Source organism: Bombus affinis, unplaced genomic scaffold (assembly GCF_024516045.1).
Source record: "Bombus affinis isolate iyBomAffi1 unplaced genomic scaffold, iyBomAffi1.2 ctg00000123.1, whole genome shotgun sequence".
Classification (NCBI taxonomy): Eukaryota; Metazoa; Arthropoda; class Insecta; order Hymenoptera; family Apidae; genus Bombus; species Bombus affinis.
This window is the reverse complement of record NW_026108855.1, coordinates 14985-31988: the sequence shown is the minus strand read 5'-3', so window position 1 is coordinate 31988 and position 17004 is coordinate 14985. Positions and strand designations below refer to the sequence as shown.

The following is a 17004-nucleotide window of genomic DNA, read 5'->3' as shown; positions in this document are numbered from 1 at the left end:
AAATATATATACTTTCAATGTGATTATCAATAGTTTAGTTTATTTAATTCAACATATGTATATTTTCATGAAAACAAAAGTACGTCAAATTTTAACGAGCAATAGCTTTCGTTTTACATCACTATACGGTAATTTGCAGGATGCAAAAAGAAAAATAGAGAGTCTGATCTGAAAATAGAATGATCTTGAATAAATTGTAAAGGACATAATAGCGCTGTCATGCGCTATGGTGCATAAACTAGGGTAGAATTAAAAGCGTAGTAGAATGTAGATCGTTAACAAATAAAAATTAATCTAGGTGTTATTAAAGAAATTTGTTTCACCTTTTAAACTTTTTGATGATTGGTTTACTTTGAATATTTTGCATATTTTTGCATATCATGAGCATTTGGTACATTTCCATACATTCAAATTTTCTATGAATATAAAATGATCCGCACTCTACTTCATAGTATACTCTATACGTTTAAAATGCTCCATTAGAAGCTTAAATCTATCAAAATACAGCTCCTAAGGAAATGTGAACTTTCACATGAACACATAATATCGATTTTCTGATTGAAACGTATAGACAGATATATACTAGCATAAGCCACCTTCGGCATTTGACTGCATGGTGCAGCACTACTCTCTCTGGGATATCCTAGCCACTTTCGGCATTTGGCCGTATGGTGCAGCACTAGCTCTGTAACATAGAAAACCATAGGCGTCAGTTCTTCTTATTTCCTCTCTCATATATGTTTACTTTAATGTCACTTATTCAGGCGCTTGATATATTGTCGGAATGAAATTTTAGTAATGTGCAAGTAATTGTGAGTAGATTAATAAAGTATAATAAGATATTAGATTCATGCACATAGTTTCAAGTGACATCAATCTTTATGTCTAGTATATACATGTGTATTGATCTATAAGTCAGTGTTAAAATAACAAACAAACCAGCAGAAGAAGGAAAGAAGATTTCCTTCGGTTTTGCAAAATCTATTAAGAAATCTATTAAGAAAAAATGCTATTCCACAAGAAAAAAAGAAAGTTGATTACATTGAATGCCTTAATGAAAAAGGTATTAAAGTAATAGGGTGAGTTCAAAAAGTAAAATTTATAATCAAGAAACATATAACCTCAACCTAACCTATAAAAATCACCAATAGCGGAATATATATATTTGAAAACAATTTTTTATTTCAATGAGGAAGAAAGAAAAGATGAATCTCTAATTATTCCATTACTAGGTTCAAAAACCTGGCATGATAGAATTGTTAATAAAATAGATGCAGACATTTTCCTTCCGAAGGCAGATAAGGAAAAGGTAGGAGACGCTAGTGTTAACGAGGCAAAATCAAAGCTATCTAATGGAAAAACATCGCCAATAATATCAATAAAGAAAGAGCCAGTTGAAGATAGTGAAAATAAAGTTGTTACTTTAGAAGAGCAAGCGGCGGAAGAAATCATTGAGGAACTTAAGTCAAAGAATGAACATGAAACTAAAACAAATGATTTAACTTTACCTTTAGTAGAAGATGAATCATTAAGAGGCAAAGAACAGGTACGTTATCAACATATTGATGTGCAATGCACAGATGTATTACATTTGCATATTATAAATATTGTTTTTTATTCTTCAGTCTACGTTACAAGATTATGAAAAAATTCCTATTGATGCTTTTGGTGTAGCAATGTTACAGGGAATGGGATGGCAACCAGGAAAGGGAATTGGTTGAAATGAAAAGTATGAATTTTATTCTAGATTAAATTAATTATATGTGTTTAATACATCACTTATTGGAAAGTAAACAGAGAACATCATTTTTTATTTCACAATCGTTTATTCTAACTATTACAGATTAGTAGCAGCTGTCATACCAGAATTACGACCAAAAGGTATGGGTCTTGGAGCAGACAAAGTAGCATTGCAGAAGAAAAATACAGATTCCAAAAAAGAAGAGGAAGAAGTTAAAATCGAGAAAGGAACATTTGTGAAAATTATAGCTGGAAAACAAGGTAATAATTATGGTCAAATAGAAGGATTCGATGATGATACAGGAAGGCTCATAATAAACCTAGCTCTTGGTGGAAATATAATATCTGTAAATGAATTTATGGTACAGCCAGTGACTAAATCAGAATATTCTAAGAACTCAAAAGTTCTAAGTTAGTATGAAGTGTTAGTTTTTCATTAAGGGACTTTTAAGAAAATAAATTTGAATTGACATACACATATAAAGACATAATCAGACATGTAGAAAAACTAATTCAAGAGTACCTGTAAGTGTGTTGTTGCATGCAATTTTTTAAAGGTCCCTTCTAATTTTATATAAAATATGATAAATGTAGATCGGTCCGTCGTGTCCAGTAGTTGGGTGACTAGTGGGTTGTGGTGGTTGTTGACTCTTGTGTCATATCTGCTTCTGGACTTGTGTATTTCATCTTTGACTGTAGGTATCTTGAGGTCACGGTGGATTGTTTCGTTGGTAAGATACCAGGGTGCATTTGATAGGGATCTTAGCGTTTTCGATTGGAAGCGTTGGAGTATTTCAATGTTGGAATTACTTGCTGTTCCCCATAGTTGGATTCCGTAGGTCCAGACAGGTTTTATTACGGCCTTGTAGAGGGTTATTTTGTTCTGTATGTTTAGCTTGGAGCGTCGGCCCGTGAGCCAATAGAATTTTCTTAGTTTTTCCTTTAGTTGCTTTGTTTTTTCTGAGATATGTTTTTTCCAAGTTAGCCTCCTGTCCAGGGTCATGCCCAGGTATCTTACGGAGTCCTTGCTTGGGATTATTGTGTTGTTAATGGTGACCTGGGGGCAGGTTTGTTTTCGGAGCGTGAAGGTTACATGAGAGGATTTTTTTCGTTTATTTTGAAGCCTCATTTTTCGAACCACTTTTCCATGGAGTCGAGACTTTGCTGGAGAGTGGATGAGGCAATTGCCAGGTCTGCGTGGGTAGCTAATAGTGCTGTGTCGTCGGCAAATGTTGCTATTGTTACCTCGTTTGATATAGGTAAGTCGGCAGTGTGGATGGAGAACAGTAGGGGTCCGAGGACACTACCTTGGGGTATGCCGGATTCTATTGGGAATGTTGCGGAAGTGGCGCCTAGGCATTTAACTATGAATTGTCTGTTGGTTAGGTAGGATTTTAAGATGGAATAGTATGGGTGGGGTAGGATCTTTTTAAGCTTGTAGAGTAGCCCTCCATGCCATACTTTGTCGAATGCCTGTTGGATGTCTAGGAATACCGCTGAGCAGTATTTTTTCTTTTCAAGGGTTTGGCTGATCATGTGGGTTATGCGGTGGATTTGCTCTACTGTTGAGTGTTGTTTTCGGAAGCCGAATTGATGATCTGGGAGTGTTTTCAATTCTTCTAGGAGTGGAAGGAGACGATTCGTGAGCATCCTCTCGAATAGTTTAGACAGTGTAGGTAAAAGACTGATTGGGCGATAGGAGCTGGTTTCATATATTGGTTTACCGGGTTTAGGGATGAGGGTGATCAGTGAGATTTTCCACGCCTGAGGAAAGTATTCAAGGCGGAAGATAGCGTTAAAGATTGATGCGATGAGTGCAATCCCTTTTATGGGAAGTTCCTTGATTGCTTTATTGTATATTAGGTCGTGACCTGCTGCTTTCTTGGGGTTTAGGCGACTGATTGCTTCTATGATCTCTGAAGAAGTGAAGGGTTCAATAGGAGGGGACATTTGGAAGGGAGTGTGCAGATATTCGGTAACGTCCGCTGCAGCTATGGAGGAATGGGGTTGGAATACTTCAGTCAAGTGTTTGGCAAATAGGTTGGCTTTTTCTATAGGGCTACGCGCCCATCCACCCTGCGGACGGCGGATTGGAGGTATTATTTGTGGGAGGCGCGTGAGTTTCCTGGAGGCCTTCCATAGTGAGTAGTTGGAGTCGGCTGTGGGGGACGAGCTGACGAGATATTTGTGAAAACGGTCATTATTGTAGATTTTTATAGTTTTGGATAATTTTCTAGTTGCGTTGTTTAGTTTGCGTTTGTCCTCCGGTGTTCTATGGGTCTGCCATATCCTTCTTAGTCTACGTTTTTCTGCTATTTTTTTAATATGTACTGGGGGTATTCGTGATTGCCGATGGACGTTTTTGCCGGTGTGGAGAAGCGGATAGCGTTTATTATGCTCGTGTTTAAGTATTCCGTGGCTGCTTCGATTTCTTCATTGGTTTTTAGTGAAGTTGAGGCTGAAGTTGTGTGTGTAAAGACTTCTCTAAAGAGCTGCCAGTTGGTGTGTTGGTTATGTATGGAGCCATTAGGTGTATTCTCAATGATAGTTGAACTGACTGTTACTATCACGGGGGAATGATCAGAGGAGAGATCAGCCGAGGAATTGATTTGGACGTGTCTTGAGGAGATATTTTTAGTTATGAGGAAATCAAGGAGATCGGGTATTTTGTTTGTGTCGGTGGGCCAGTGTGTAGGTTCGTATGTGGTAAGGTAGTTGAGGTTGTTGGTTATTACGCTGTTGAGGAGGTTTTTGCCTCTTACTGTAACCAGTCTGCTGCCCCATTGGGTGTGTTTGGCGTTGTAGTCTCCTCCAGCTATGAATCTATTGCCCAGGGTGTCCAGGAAGTCGTCAAAGTCTTCTTTGGCGATGGAGTGTCTGGGAGGGCAGTATACAGCTGAAGTGGTGATTGTACCATGACAGTCTTCTATTGCTACGTTTGTTGCTTGGAGGTAGTCTTTCTGGAATGGTGGAAGTTCGTAGTGCTTAATGTTTAATTCGATTATGATTCCGGTGCCGCCGTGGGCCTTTCCGCTGGGGTGTTGGGTGTGGTAGAAGTTGTAGCCGTGTATCTTGAGGTAGTTTTTATCGGTGAAGTGGGTTTCGGATATGAGCATCACATCGATTTGCTGTTGTTTTAAGAATAGTTCTAGTTCAAATTTGTGCTGAGCTAGACCGTTGGCGTTCCGCAAAGCTATGCGTCTTGGTTTTATTTTGCTTCTGTGCGTATGAATTTGTCCATGAAGAGTGTGAGTAGTGACAGCAAGTTGTTAATTTGCTCAGTTTGCTTCTCGATAAGTTTTTCGAGTCTGGTGAAGTTGTTTGTGTTTTGTGGGGTGGGAATTCTATTTTCTGTGTGTACACTGTGGGTTTTCGAGTTGTTTACGTTTCCTTGTGTTGCCTGCGCGTGGGATACTGATGGTGAGGTGAGCTTTGGGGTCTAGGTTCTTGTATGGTTATGTCCTTGGGTCTCAGTTTTGGATACTTAATATTATGTAGTGTTTTATATGCTGAGCATCCTTTGTAGTTCGCAGGATGCTCTCCTTGACAGTGGATGCACTTAGCGGGGGTTTCGGGGGATTTAGTGTATTGGTCAGTGGGGTGATTACTTGCACATTTTACGCACCGGAAGTTATGGTTGCAGTATTTCTGCGTGTGGCCGTACCTTTGGCACCTTTTACATTGTATTATTTCTTTCTTTACAAGAGGTGGTTCGAACTTAACTATGGAGTTCATCAGCCGGTTGACGTTGTAAATTTCTTTGTTGTTCCCTTTTTGTTTTAAATTTATGAAGAATAGTGATAGTGGGTATCTTGAGATTCTATGTTTAATGTTGCTTATGTTTGTTACCTCATGGCCAAGATTTTGAAGTTTGTACTTTAGTTCATCTAGGTCGACTGAGTGGTGGATGTTGCGTAGCACCACACGAAAAGGTCTTTCTTCTTTGAGCTGATATGTGTGGAATTTAGCGTTTAACGTTTTTAGCAACTTAGTTAACTTTCTACAGGCGTCTGGGTGGGTCAGCAGAATTTTCACGTGGTTGTTGTTAATTTTTAACTTGTAGTCCTCTTTGCTGATGTCTTTTTCAATGGTCCTTATCATTGACTGTATGTCGATTACGTCGTCAATGAATATTGGTGGAGGAGGGGGAATTCTTTGAGTATGGAGATTATTTACCTTCTCGGTTGTATTCATGGAGTTTTCCGTAGACTCCAGTATTGAGAATCTATTGAAGGTGGTCACCTGGCTGGCTGGTGGTTTAGTTTGACTCTTATTCACATTTGTCTTGCTTGGTTCCAGCTTGCGTTTTTTCGAGTGATGGTCGTTTACCAGGATAGATGTGTTGCCCCCTTGCCACGGGGGAGGAAAAACGGCGGTGTTATAATTTAGCTCCGGAGAGCCTGTTTGGAATGATAGAGCCATCATCGAGCTAGTTAATTCAGTGTGAAAGAACTAGTCGAGAGGCTGTTAACCCTTAGCTAGGTTTGTTGGATTTGCTTTCGACAGATGAGCGTCACGTGGAGTTTTGTGAATTTCACAGGGCACTGGACACACGTCTCGGCACTCAGCAGCAACTGGATGGTCACGTGCTGTTTTGTGGACTTCGCAGGGCACTGGACACACGTTTGCACGCCTCGGCACTCACCAGCAAACTGTTCATGGTAACGCTGTCGAGGAAAACTATGATGGGTGTGCCTAAGGGCCCGAAATCATCGGATTCGTGGAAAAAAGCCTTCGTTCGGAAAGTGAGGGAAATTGGCGTTACTGTTAATTGGTCAATTTCCATGTTGGTGGTTAGGGAAGGGTGCTAGCCGCCCTAGAACTATCGAAACTCGGCCACGAAGTCATCAATGTCAGCAACATAAGGCATAGAGTCTCGAAAAAACCGTTATCCCTATTTTTTATCGATTTAAAACAGAAACCCAACAATAAGGAAATCTACAACATCAGTCGCCTAATGAACGCTATAGTAAAATTCGAACCACCGCAAATCAAAAAGGAGATAGTGCAATGCAAGAGGTGCCAAAGATACGGGCACACGCAGAAATACTGCAACCATATCTTCCGCTGCGTCAAATGTGCAGGTACACACCCCACCGACCAGTGCAGTAAATCACCGGAAATCCCAGCGAAGTGCATCCACTGTCAAGGTGACCATCCTGCCAACTACAAAGGCTGCTCAGCCTACAAAACACTGTACTCAAACAAGTACCCCAAACTTAGAACAAAAGAGGTAACCTACCAAATACCCAGCTCACCGAAATTCATCTTTACCCCAATCTCCCCAACCAATCAAACACCCAGCCCTACCAAATTCACCATTCCCTCAACCTCCTATGCCCAAGCGGTACAAGGCACTCAAAATATACCAAATAGCCACAGGGATCCTCCTCAAAATAGTGCCCCCAAATCACCTGATACAGACAACGTCTCTAGGCTTGAAAAGCTAATAGAGAAACAATCAGAGCAAATTAACAACTTGCTGTCACTACTCACACTCTTCATGGACAAATTCATACGCACAGAAGCAAAATAAAACCAATGCGAATAGCTCTGCGGAACGCCAACGGTCTAGCTCAGCACAAATTTGAACTAGAACTATTCTTAAAACAACAGCAAATCGATGTGATGCTCATATCCGAAACCCACTTCACCGATAAAAACTACCTCAAAATACACGGCTACAACTTCTACCACACCCAACACCCCAGCGGAAAGGCCCACGGCGGCACCGGAATCATAATCGAATCAAACATTAAGCACTACGAACTTCCACCATTCCAGAAAGACTACCTCCAAGCAACAAACGTAGCAATAGAAGACTGTCATGGTACAATCACCACTTCAGCTGTATACTGCCCTCCCAGACACTCCATCGCCAAAGAAGACTTTGACGACTTCCTGGACACCCTGGGCAATAGATTCATAGCTGGAGGAGACTACAACGCCAAACACACCCAATGGGGCAGCAGACTGGTTACAGTAAGAGGCAAAAACCTCCTCAACAGCGTAATAACCAACAACCTCAACTACCTTACCACATACGAACCTACACACTGGCCCACCGACACAAACAAAATACCCGATCTCCTTGATTTCCTCATAACTAAAAATATCTCGTCAAGACACGTCCAAATCAATTCCTCGGCTGATCTCTCCTCTGATCATTCCCCCGTGATAGTAACAGTCAGTTCAACTATCATCGAGAATACACCTAATGGCTCCATACATAACCAACACACCAACTGGCAGCTCTTTAGAGAAGTCTTTACACACACAACTTCAGCCTCAACTTCACTAAAAACCAATGAAGAAATCGAAGCAGCCACGGAATACTTAAACACGAGCATAATAAACGCTATCCGCTTCTCCACACCGGCAAAAACGTCCATCGGCAATCACGAATACCCCCAGTACATATTTAAAAAAATAGCAGAAAAACGTAGACTAAGAAGGATATGGCAGACCCATAGAACACCGGAGGACAAACGCAAACTAAACAACGCAACTAGAAAATTATCCAAAACTATAAAAAACTACAATAATGACCGTTTTCACAAATATCTCGTCAGCTTGTCCCCCACAGCCGACTCCAACTACTCACTATGGAAGGCCTCCAGGAAACTCACGCGCCTCCCACAAATAATACCTCCAATCCGCCGTCCGCAGGGTGGATGGGCGCGTAGCCCTATAGAAAAAGCCAACCTAGTTGCCAAACACTTGACTGAAGTATTCCAACCCCATTCCTCCATAGCTGCAGCGGACGTTACCGAATATCTGCACACTCCCTTCCAAATGTCCCCTCCTATTGAACCCTTCACTTCTTCAGAGATCATAGAAGCAATCAGTCGCCTAAACCCCAAGAAAGCAGCAGGTCACGACCTAATAGACAATAAAGCAATCAAGGAACTTCCCATAAAAGGGATTGCACTCATCGCATCAATCTTTAACGCTATCTTCCGCCTTGAATACTTTCCTCAGGCGTGGAAAATCTCACTGATCACCCTCATCCCTAAACCCGGTAAACCAATATATGAAACCAGCTCCTATCGCCCAATCAGTCTTTTACCTACACTGTCTAAACTATTCGAGAGGATGCTCACGAATCGTCTCCTTCCACTCCTAGAAGAATTGAAAACACTCCCAGATCACCAATTCGGCTTCCGAAAACAACACTCAACAGTAGAGCAAATCCACCGCATAACCCACATGATCAGCCAAACCCTTGAAAAGAAAAAATACTGCTCAGCGGTATTCCTAGACATCCAACAGGCATTCGACAAAGTATGGCATGAAGGGCTACTCTACAAGCTTAAAAAGATCCTACCCCACCCATACTACACCATCTTAAAATCCTACCTAACCAACAGACAATTCATAGTTAAATGCCTAGGCGCCACTTCCGCAACATTCCCAATAGAATCCGACATACCCCAAGGTAGTGTCCTCGGACCCCTACTGTTCTCCATCTACACTGCCGACTTACCTATATCAAACGAGGTAACAATAGCAACATTTGCCGACGACACAGCACTATTAGCTACCCACGCAGACCCGGCAATTGCCTCATCCACTCTCCAGCGAAGTCTCGACTCCATGGAAAAGTGGTTCGAAAAATGAGGCTTCAAAATAAACGAAAAAAATCCTCTCATGTAACCTTCACGCTCCGAAAACAAACCTGCCCCCAGGTCACCATTAACAACACAATAATCCCAAGCAAGGACTCCGTAAGATACCTGGGCATGACCCTGGACAGGAGACTAACTTGGAAAAAACATATCTCAGAAAAAACAAAGCAACTAAAGGAAAAACTAAGAAAATTCTATTGGCTCACGGGCCGACGCTCCAAGCTAAACATACAGAACAAAATAGCCCTCTAGAAGGCCGTAATAAAACCTGTCTGGACCTACGGAATCCAACTATGGGGAACAGCAAGTAATTCCAACATTGAAATACTCCAACGCTTCCAATCGAAAACGCTAAGATCCCTATCAAATGCACCCTGGTATCTTACCAACGAAACAATCCACCGTGACCTCAAGATACCTACAGTCAAAGATGAAATACACAAGTCCAGAAGCAGATATAACACAAGAGTCAACAACCACCACAACCCACTAGTCACCCAACTACTGGACACGACGGACCAGATCCGCAGACTAAAAAGAAAATAGCCTCTAGATTAAATCCTTAGTTTCTACTAGAACCAACAATATAAAACTATTATGATCCATGTCATTGTATCACGCCAAATTAAATTAATTACTGAAAATTCTCAACGAGAATTGATCGTAAATATTCTAATAAAAAAAAAATCTCTAAAAAATTCGATGAAAATTCTCATGAAACATCAATTGAAACAATTAAACGCAACAGAGAATGGGTATAATCATATAATTCCTCCCCATTTCAAAATTCATTAATATACATCGATTTTTGTTTTCATATTTGTTTTATATGTGAAGAATACGTATTTATTGGCATAAAAATATTTTCTGTTTCAATTCCTGGTCATTTTAGATCGAAACTTCCAAATATCGTTGATTAAAAATTTTTTAATTTTTGAAATGAAAGGCACTAATTATAGGACAAAAAGTTGTTTCAATTATTTGAACATTCTGCTTCATTCCTACAATAACATATTTTATTTTAAATTAAAACAAGAATCAATACTATTGTGTATAAGTTTAATGGAGTGACACAGGTGATTTGTAGCTAACACTGTAGCTAACATAGTTTCTGCAATATACCCTTTAATCGAGTAGAAATAAGGGGATTTTAGAAATTTCTATTAACCGACAGTATTGTCAACAAGTTTTAACAATGACTGAAGGTTGCAAAATTAAATATAAAATGATTTATTAATAGCATATGCAGTGTTAAATTTGTAAATAAGCAGTTTATCTTTTAAGAATAACAAAGACACCAGAAAATAAAGATAATATTCTAATTATATTGCAAACTAACGAATAATGTAAAGAATTTATTTTTGTTATCTATATCACAGATTTTAGGTAAAATATTAATTTACTTATTACTAGGAGATTGAATTTGAAATATAATTATAATTTATAAGGGACACCTTTAAACTAGCAGATATTTGGTAGCAGTTCTCTAGCCTTTGTACAATATAACACAGTTCGGTTTAATTGAATTTAATCCCTTTGACCAGCCAGTTTCCAATTTCATTTATGGCATAATCTCCTGACAATTTCATACCCTTCAAAAGAAACACGATTTTCTATTATTGTTTTACAATCGCGGAATATGATCAGTGTTTCAATTAAGCTCCACTGTTTTAATTTCCCGTCTACGCACGATGTGGGTACACCGTTTTTTTTGTTTTTAGATACAAGTGACGAGAAATTATGAAATGATATTTTAAATTTAAACTGATTTCATTCATTGATTTATTGTAGCGACAATGGTAACTTGTTTAAATAAAGATTTTATAAATAAAATATTTAAGGTCTAAAATAATAAATAAACACATGTGAAAACATTAAAGCTGTTATCCTTATTCATGGTCTTGTTGGAACGTGTTTAACGAGCGTAACGTAGGCGTGAAAACGAAAACGTTGAGACTCTTGTGGCGTAAAAAGACTGAATTCCTCATAAAAATACAAGAAACGAGAGAAAACGTGCACATAGTTTATTCTCGACCTGGGATACATAAAACCAAAAAAAAAAAAAAAAAGAAAAAGAAAAAGGAACAAAAATTTTTATTGGTTATTTACCGAAACTCATTGTATCATTTTTATTACTCTATATAAAACGTAGAATCATATACTGACGAATGCTATTTCGAATTTCTAACTTCAGAACGATAATTACATATTTGAAATTACCAATAAGTGGTAGTAGCATTAAAAATATGGAATATTCAACGAGATGAAATATAGGTAAGGTATTTAAAAGAAAAAAGATTGAAACGTTCGATGTAAAACGATGAAATTAAATGATTGGATTTGAAAACTTGATTCGGTTTAATAATTCGATGAAAAAAGTATTCATCCTATGAAAAAAGAATTCATGTTCCTGTCGATATATCAACGACGTGCGCCGTTACTTCCGACTGCTCTGCAATTCAAATGCAATACTCGAATATACATGGCGAAAGAAATGGAAATTGAGCAATTTAAGGGAACGAATTACTCTCGCGTCCACGTAACTTCAAAATGTTTCACGTGTCCGTGTTTGCGAAACGAAATTCGTCGTTGTCCAACTAACACGCTTGCAGATGCTACGTTCGCTTTGTTGCATATAGGGCTTAAATATATGAACAAATAGAACGGCGCAACTGTCACTAGCGTAATTTTTAAAGTGAATTAATGCATAATCTCGTCATCTACGTTTGACCATGATTATGGCAGTGATCATTGTTATATACGAATCTTCGTGCAATATATGTGAAAATTCGTGGTTGTCCAATTAACACGCTTGCTGATGCTACGTTCACTTTGTTGCATATAGGGCTTAAATATATGAACAAATAGTACTGCGCAAGTGTCACTAGCGTAATCTTAACGTGTTAAAGTGAATCAATACATAACTTCGCCATCTACGCTTGACCATGACTACGGCAGTGGTCATTGATATATGTGAAGCTTCGTGGAGTAGATGTGAAAATTCGTCGTTGTCCGGTTAACACGCTTGCAGATGCTCCGTTCACTTTGTTCCATATAGGGCTCAAATATGTGAACAAATAGAATGGAGCAACTGTCATTAGCGTAATTTTAACGCGTTAAAATAAATTAATGTATAATTTCGTCATTTACGTTTGATCTACGTTTTTTCATCTACGTCATCTACGGCACCTACGCGAATCTTATTGATTACGTCTTTGGCAGTGTTCGTTGCTATAAATGAAACTTAATAGTTGTTGAAACCGCTCGAAAGTCGTGTTCCTAAATCATTCCCTCGTCTCGTATCGTGTTCATCAAATGGAAAAGGAGATTGTGTTTTAATGAAATCGCTTGTTACTATCAATCTTGCTGTGTCACTCGCATAGGAGAAGAAAGTGAGGAAGGAGAAAAAAATTAAGGTAAGGTCATCAATGAGCAAAATGTTTAATGTACATTAAAATTGAGTCCGCTGCAACCCTCGTGACTTTTAAAATTCCATACGTATATTGTTATACGTAACATTGCCATATTAAATATATTCGATCAAATATTCAATCTCGTTCCCTGAAAGCTGTTCCTGGATATCTGGTTGGATACTTTACGCACGGAAATACAGAGTGTGAACAGTAACAAACCCTCTATGTAGAGTTTTTGCTTTGCTCTTTTGAACAGGTAGATGACATTTTGCTTCGAAAAACGGATATATGTTCCACGGATATGCACATACAGAGTATGTGTATCGATATACACATTGATATACACCTTTGTACAGAGTGTCAAAAAAGTATTTATCGCGGTTTTTTTTTCAAGCCATTCTACACCTTCGATTTGATGAAAATTGGTTAAATAAGTGTAGCGCAAAATTGATCTTGACCACAATTTTCAGTGTCAAATTGTTTTTCTATTGCATCATATAGTGCTCATTAGAAAGGAAAGTTCCGTTCTTTTAGAAAAAATGTTTGCAATTTCATTAATACTTAGACTGATTTTATTCATATTTTAAGGTCAAATATGGAATACAATAACATCAATACTAATATCTACTTTTTTGTGCGAATTACTTTATATTTCAATCTTCCTTGATATGCAGTGACAAGCAAAAGTGTAAACACAGCCCGTTGATTTTATGTAGAAAGCGAATGTCGAAGGTATAATGAGAAAAGAGCATTATTTGACCATTCCACAAAATAATTTACCTAAATAGTAGTTAATTCTATTGGATATAATAAACGTGAAGTAGTACTAGTGGACGAAATACTATGTTGAAACCTTGATTCGACGAGTATAATTAATGTGTAAAACTGTAAACGTGGTTTGAGATGTCCATTTTTGTAAAATGTTTTGTACATTATTAATGTTAATGAAAATTAACTATTACATTTCGTTAATAATAACTTGTAGTTACTGTTACCTAATCTTTACCGATCACTTGAAAAATTAGTTTTTTATATTTATGTGTTTACTTTTTTCGCTCGTCGCAGTACATGTTTAAGTCAGATATGAAATATCTGGCGTATTCCAGCGGCTTTAATTAAATCTAAGATGTTGATATCCTTAATATTGAGAATGTTGTTAGTAAAGTAACTATTTCTATCCAAAAACAAGATATCTTTGAGACAACGTGAATTTTCGTTCCAATTTTCTTAACTTACAAGTATAAAATTTTCATCGCATGATACAATCTATCCTACAAAGTTCTTGCACACGACGAAGCTGAGAACATAGATCTTCTTCAAATATTATTTTTCTCACTGCTTCGTGTGGAATTTCTACTCGACGAGATGTTATTAAACGCTTAAAAGCTTATTATTAAACGATAACATACTTTTTCCTACATGAATGAACATGAAAGACGTCGAGTGAGGAATTAGAACAATTGTGGATGGTTGGAAACTATTATGCTGCGATCTACCATTCGTTATTGCCTATACATACCACGGAACAAAGGATAATTATCACCGAATTCATCCAGAGCACATTTTCTAAGTTTTACTGTATATGATTACGCCCATTATATTATATTATGTTATTACGATGTTATCTAATTAATTGTTGTCTATTTGTTTTGATACTTATATTAACCATTATTTATAACATAATATACTAAATACAATTAGTATACACAATTAGTATAGGGATTAGTATAAGAAATTTTAAACAGCTTTTTTCAAAAGAACGAATCATTTACGATCCAGGGGTTTTCTGAAACTTTCGTTTCTCCTGATGAGTACTTTATGATGCAATAAAAAATTTTATCTGAAAATTATACTCAAGATCAATTTCATGATCCATTTTCTCTAACAGATCTCCATCTTCCACAGCTATAACAAATAATTTTTTGACACTCTATACATTTAACATCGATTATAATTCTGATAATTGAAACACCGAACATCAATGTGTTTATTCACTACGCCAACACAGATAACAATTAACATTGATATATAATATATATTTGACGATATATATCTGAAAGAATAGAAATTTCATTTAATCGACTATATGACCATACTCGGTTAAGTACCAACAACGACTATCTATCAACCTTATCTTACTTCCTCGAAGATATAGAAAGACTTTAAAAATTTCAGCCATGTGATTTGGTCCTTTAAAATTTAGAAGTAATATAACGATAAAAAACATAGGGTAATCTGAAAGAATTTTTCGCAGAATTTCCTTCCCCTTTGAATTGGCTTTTATACAGAACGACTTTAACCTTTTCAAGGAAATACCTATAGATTGTGACGATCTATGATTTTAAATAGAGAGGTATATCTGAAAAGAGGTGGATGTAAAACGTAGCGTATAAAACGTAGATCAAATCTTTATTCAAGGTGTGGCGGCACTCGACAAGCCGAAAAATCAGCAGTACCCCGGCAGCGACATCTACAGCCCCCAGTGACACTTACAGCGGAACAGGCCTACTATCTACCACAACTATAACTCACAACACGGCCACCTCAAAGGATTTTTCTCTTCGCAGAGAATCAGGTTTTCAAGAACGATCGAATATGTATGCACTTGATTTACACGTGAAGTTGTCATTAAAAATATTGTTGCGTTTAAAAAGATAAATATTGATTTAAATTTAATGAAATTGTTAGTCCAATTGTTTTAAGCTTAAAGATACGTAGGTGTCACATTTATATATTGAAAACCTGGGAGCGGCATTAATTAACAAACCTAGTCACGCGCACACGTACTTCAAAACCATGCTTGAAAATCGATATTCCCTGAAACAATGCATCGTTCTCCGCTACCAATTTATTTTCGCACGAAGAATCAGTCCATTCATCGTTGCCGTCACCATCGCTACTGTAATCTATATTACTCGAATAAATTCTATATCTTGATTGGAAAATCGCATATTTTAACGAACTTTCTGTGTTTTTTTTTTATGATTTTAATTGGCAATTTCCGAAATTGAACTATAGCTTGAGAATAAACCGATAATATTTGAGGGTATATATACATACATCATGTTTTTGATGGGTTTTGTAGTAAAATAATTGTAGAAAAAGCAAACTTTTTAAGAAAAAATTACCATATTCGAGTAATAAATTATAGAAAATTACCAATGTAATTTAAAACTTAAAAAGAAGAATCTATTACACGTAATAAAGAGAAGGACTTGTTCACGAACGGTAATTCAACAAATACAGTCGTTGCAGAAACATAGTTTTACAAGGGAGAAGAATCTCTCTAGGAACTCGACGTTGTCACGTCAAGCGAAAATTCAATAAAGTGATTACTAACCGTATTACCAGCGACAATCGTGTAACGGCGATTCGTAAATAAGTTAGTCGTCTATTTGGAGAAACGTCGCTGGCAATATCGTCACATTTTAATTACGTCAGCGCTATCAATTGGTCTTGGAAGAAAGTTTTCCATTATGTACTTTTGCCCACGGCGTCGTTCCAACAAATGAGTCCGAGTTTTGAATCGCTTTCTCTTATATCACGAATTTGTAACGGTGCTTCTTCAAACTTTAAACGATTGTAATGAATGCCTTTGCGTACAAAGACTGATACCTGGTTTGACTAGAAGCTTCAGCTAATTAGTGCCCCAGTTAATTTGGATGTTCACTACCACGCCACTTATGAAGTGGCTTCGTGTCCGAGCGGATTTCCTCCACGTAAAAAAAAAAGAAAAAGAAAAAGGAAAAAAAAGAAAAAGAGATAGGAAAAAAGAAAAAGAAAAAGAAAAAAAAGAAAAAGAGAAAGGATAAAAAAAGAAAAAGAAAAAAAATAATTAATTTGGATGTTCACTACCACGCCACTAATGAAGTGTCTTCGTGTCCGAGCGAATTTTCCCCACGCAAAAAAAAAAGAAAAAGAAAAAGGAAAAAAAAAGAAAAAGAGAAAGGAAAAAAAAGAAAAAGAAAAAGGGAAAAAAAAGAAATGAGGGTAATGATGCAAATATTTTTTGTAGCCATTATATAGAATTTCGATGGTATAATTAATCAGTATCAACTTACCAGCCCCTGACGGGAAGAAAGTGACAAAAATAACCTGCAAGCAGATGAGCATTGCAAGTATTTTCGAGTCCTTCATGGTTGTAAAAAATCAGGTAATGTTGTCGCTGTAGAATATGGGAAAATCAGGCGTTTCAATATCAGTTGTGCGGGCACTGGAGTGCG

The 17004-nt window shown here is 37.4% G+C and overlaps 3 long non-coding RNA genes across 3 annotated transcripts; 2 read left to right on the top strand and 1 right to left on the bottom strand.

Moving 5' to 3' along the window:
* Positions 1–23: 23 nt before the first annotated feature.
* Positions 24–457, bottom strand: LOC126927512 (uncharacterized). The gene is made up of 2 exons (XR_007715554.1): positions 324–457; positions 24–168 (listed from the first exon to the last, which is right to left on the bottom strand). It is a non-coding gene; the product is annotated as an uncharacterized LOC126927512 (long non-coding RNA).
* A 190-nt stretch (positions 458–647) lies between these two features.
* Positions 648–2269, top strand: LOC126927507 (uncharacterized). Its single transcript, XR_007715549.1, has 4 exons — positions 648–812; positions 890–1092; positions 1201–1729; positions 1844–2269. It is a non-coding gene; the product is annotated as an uncharacterized LOC126927507 (long non-coding RNA).
* Positions 2270–12003: 9734 nt separating this feature from the next.
* On the top strand, positions 12004–15726 carry LOC126927503 (uncharacterized). Its single transcript, XR_007715545.1, has 2 exons — positions 12004–12784; positions 15200–15726. It is a non-coding gene; the product is annotated as an uncharacterized LOC126927503 (long non-coding RNA).
* Positions 15727–17004: the final 1278 nt, after the last annotated feature.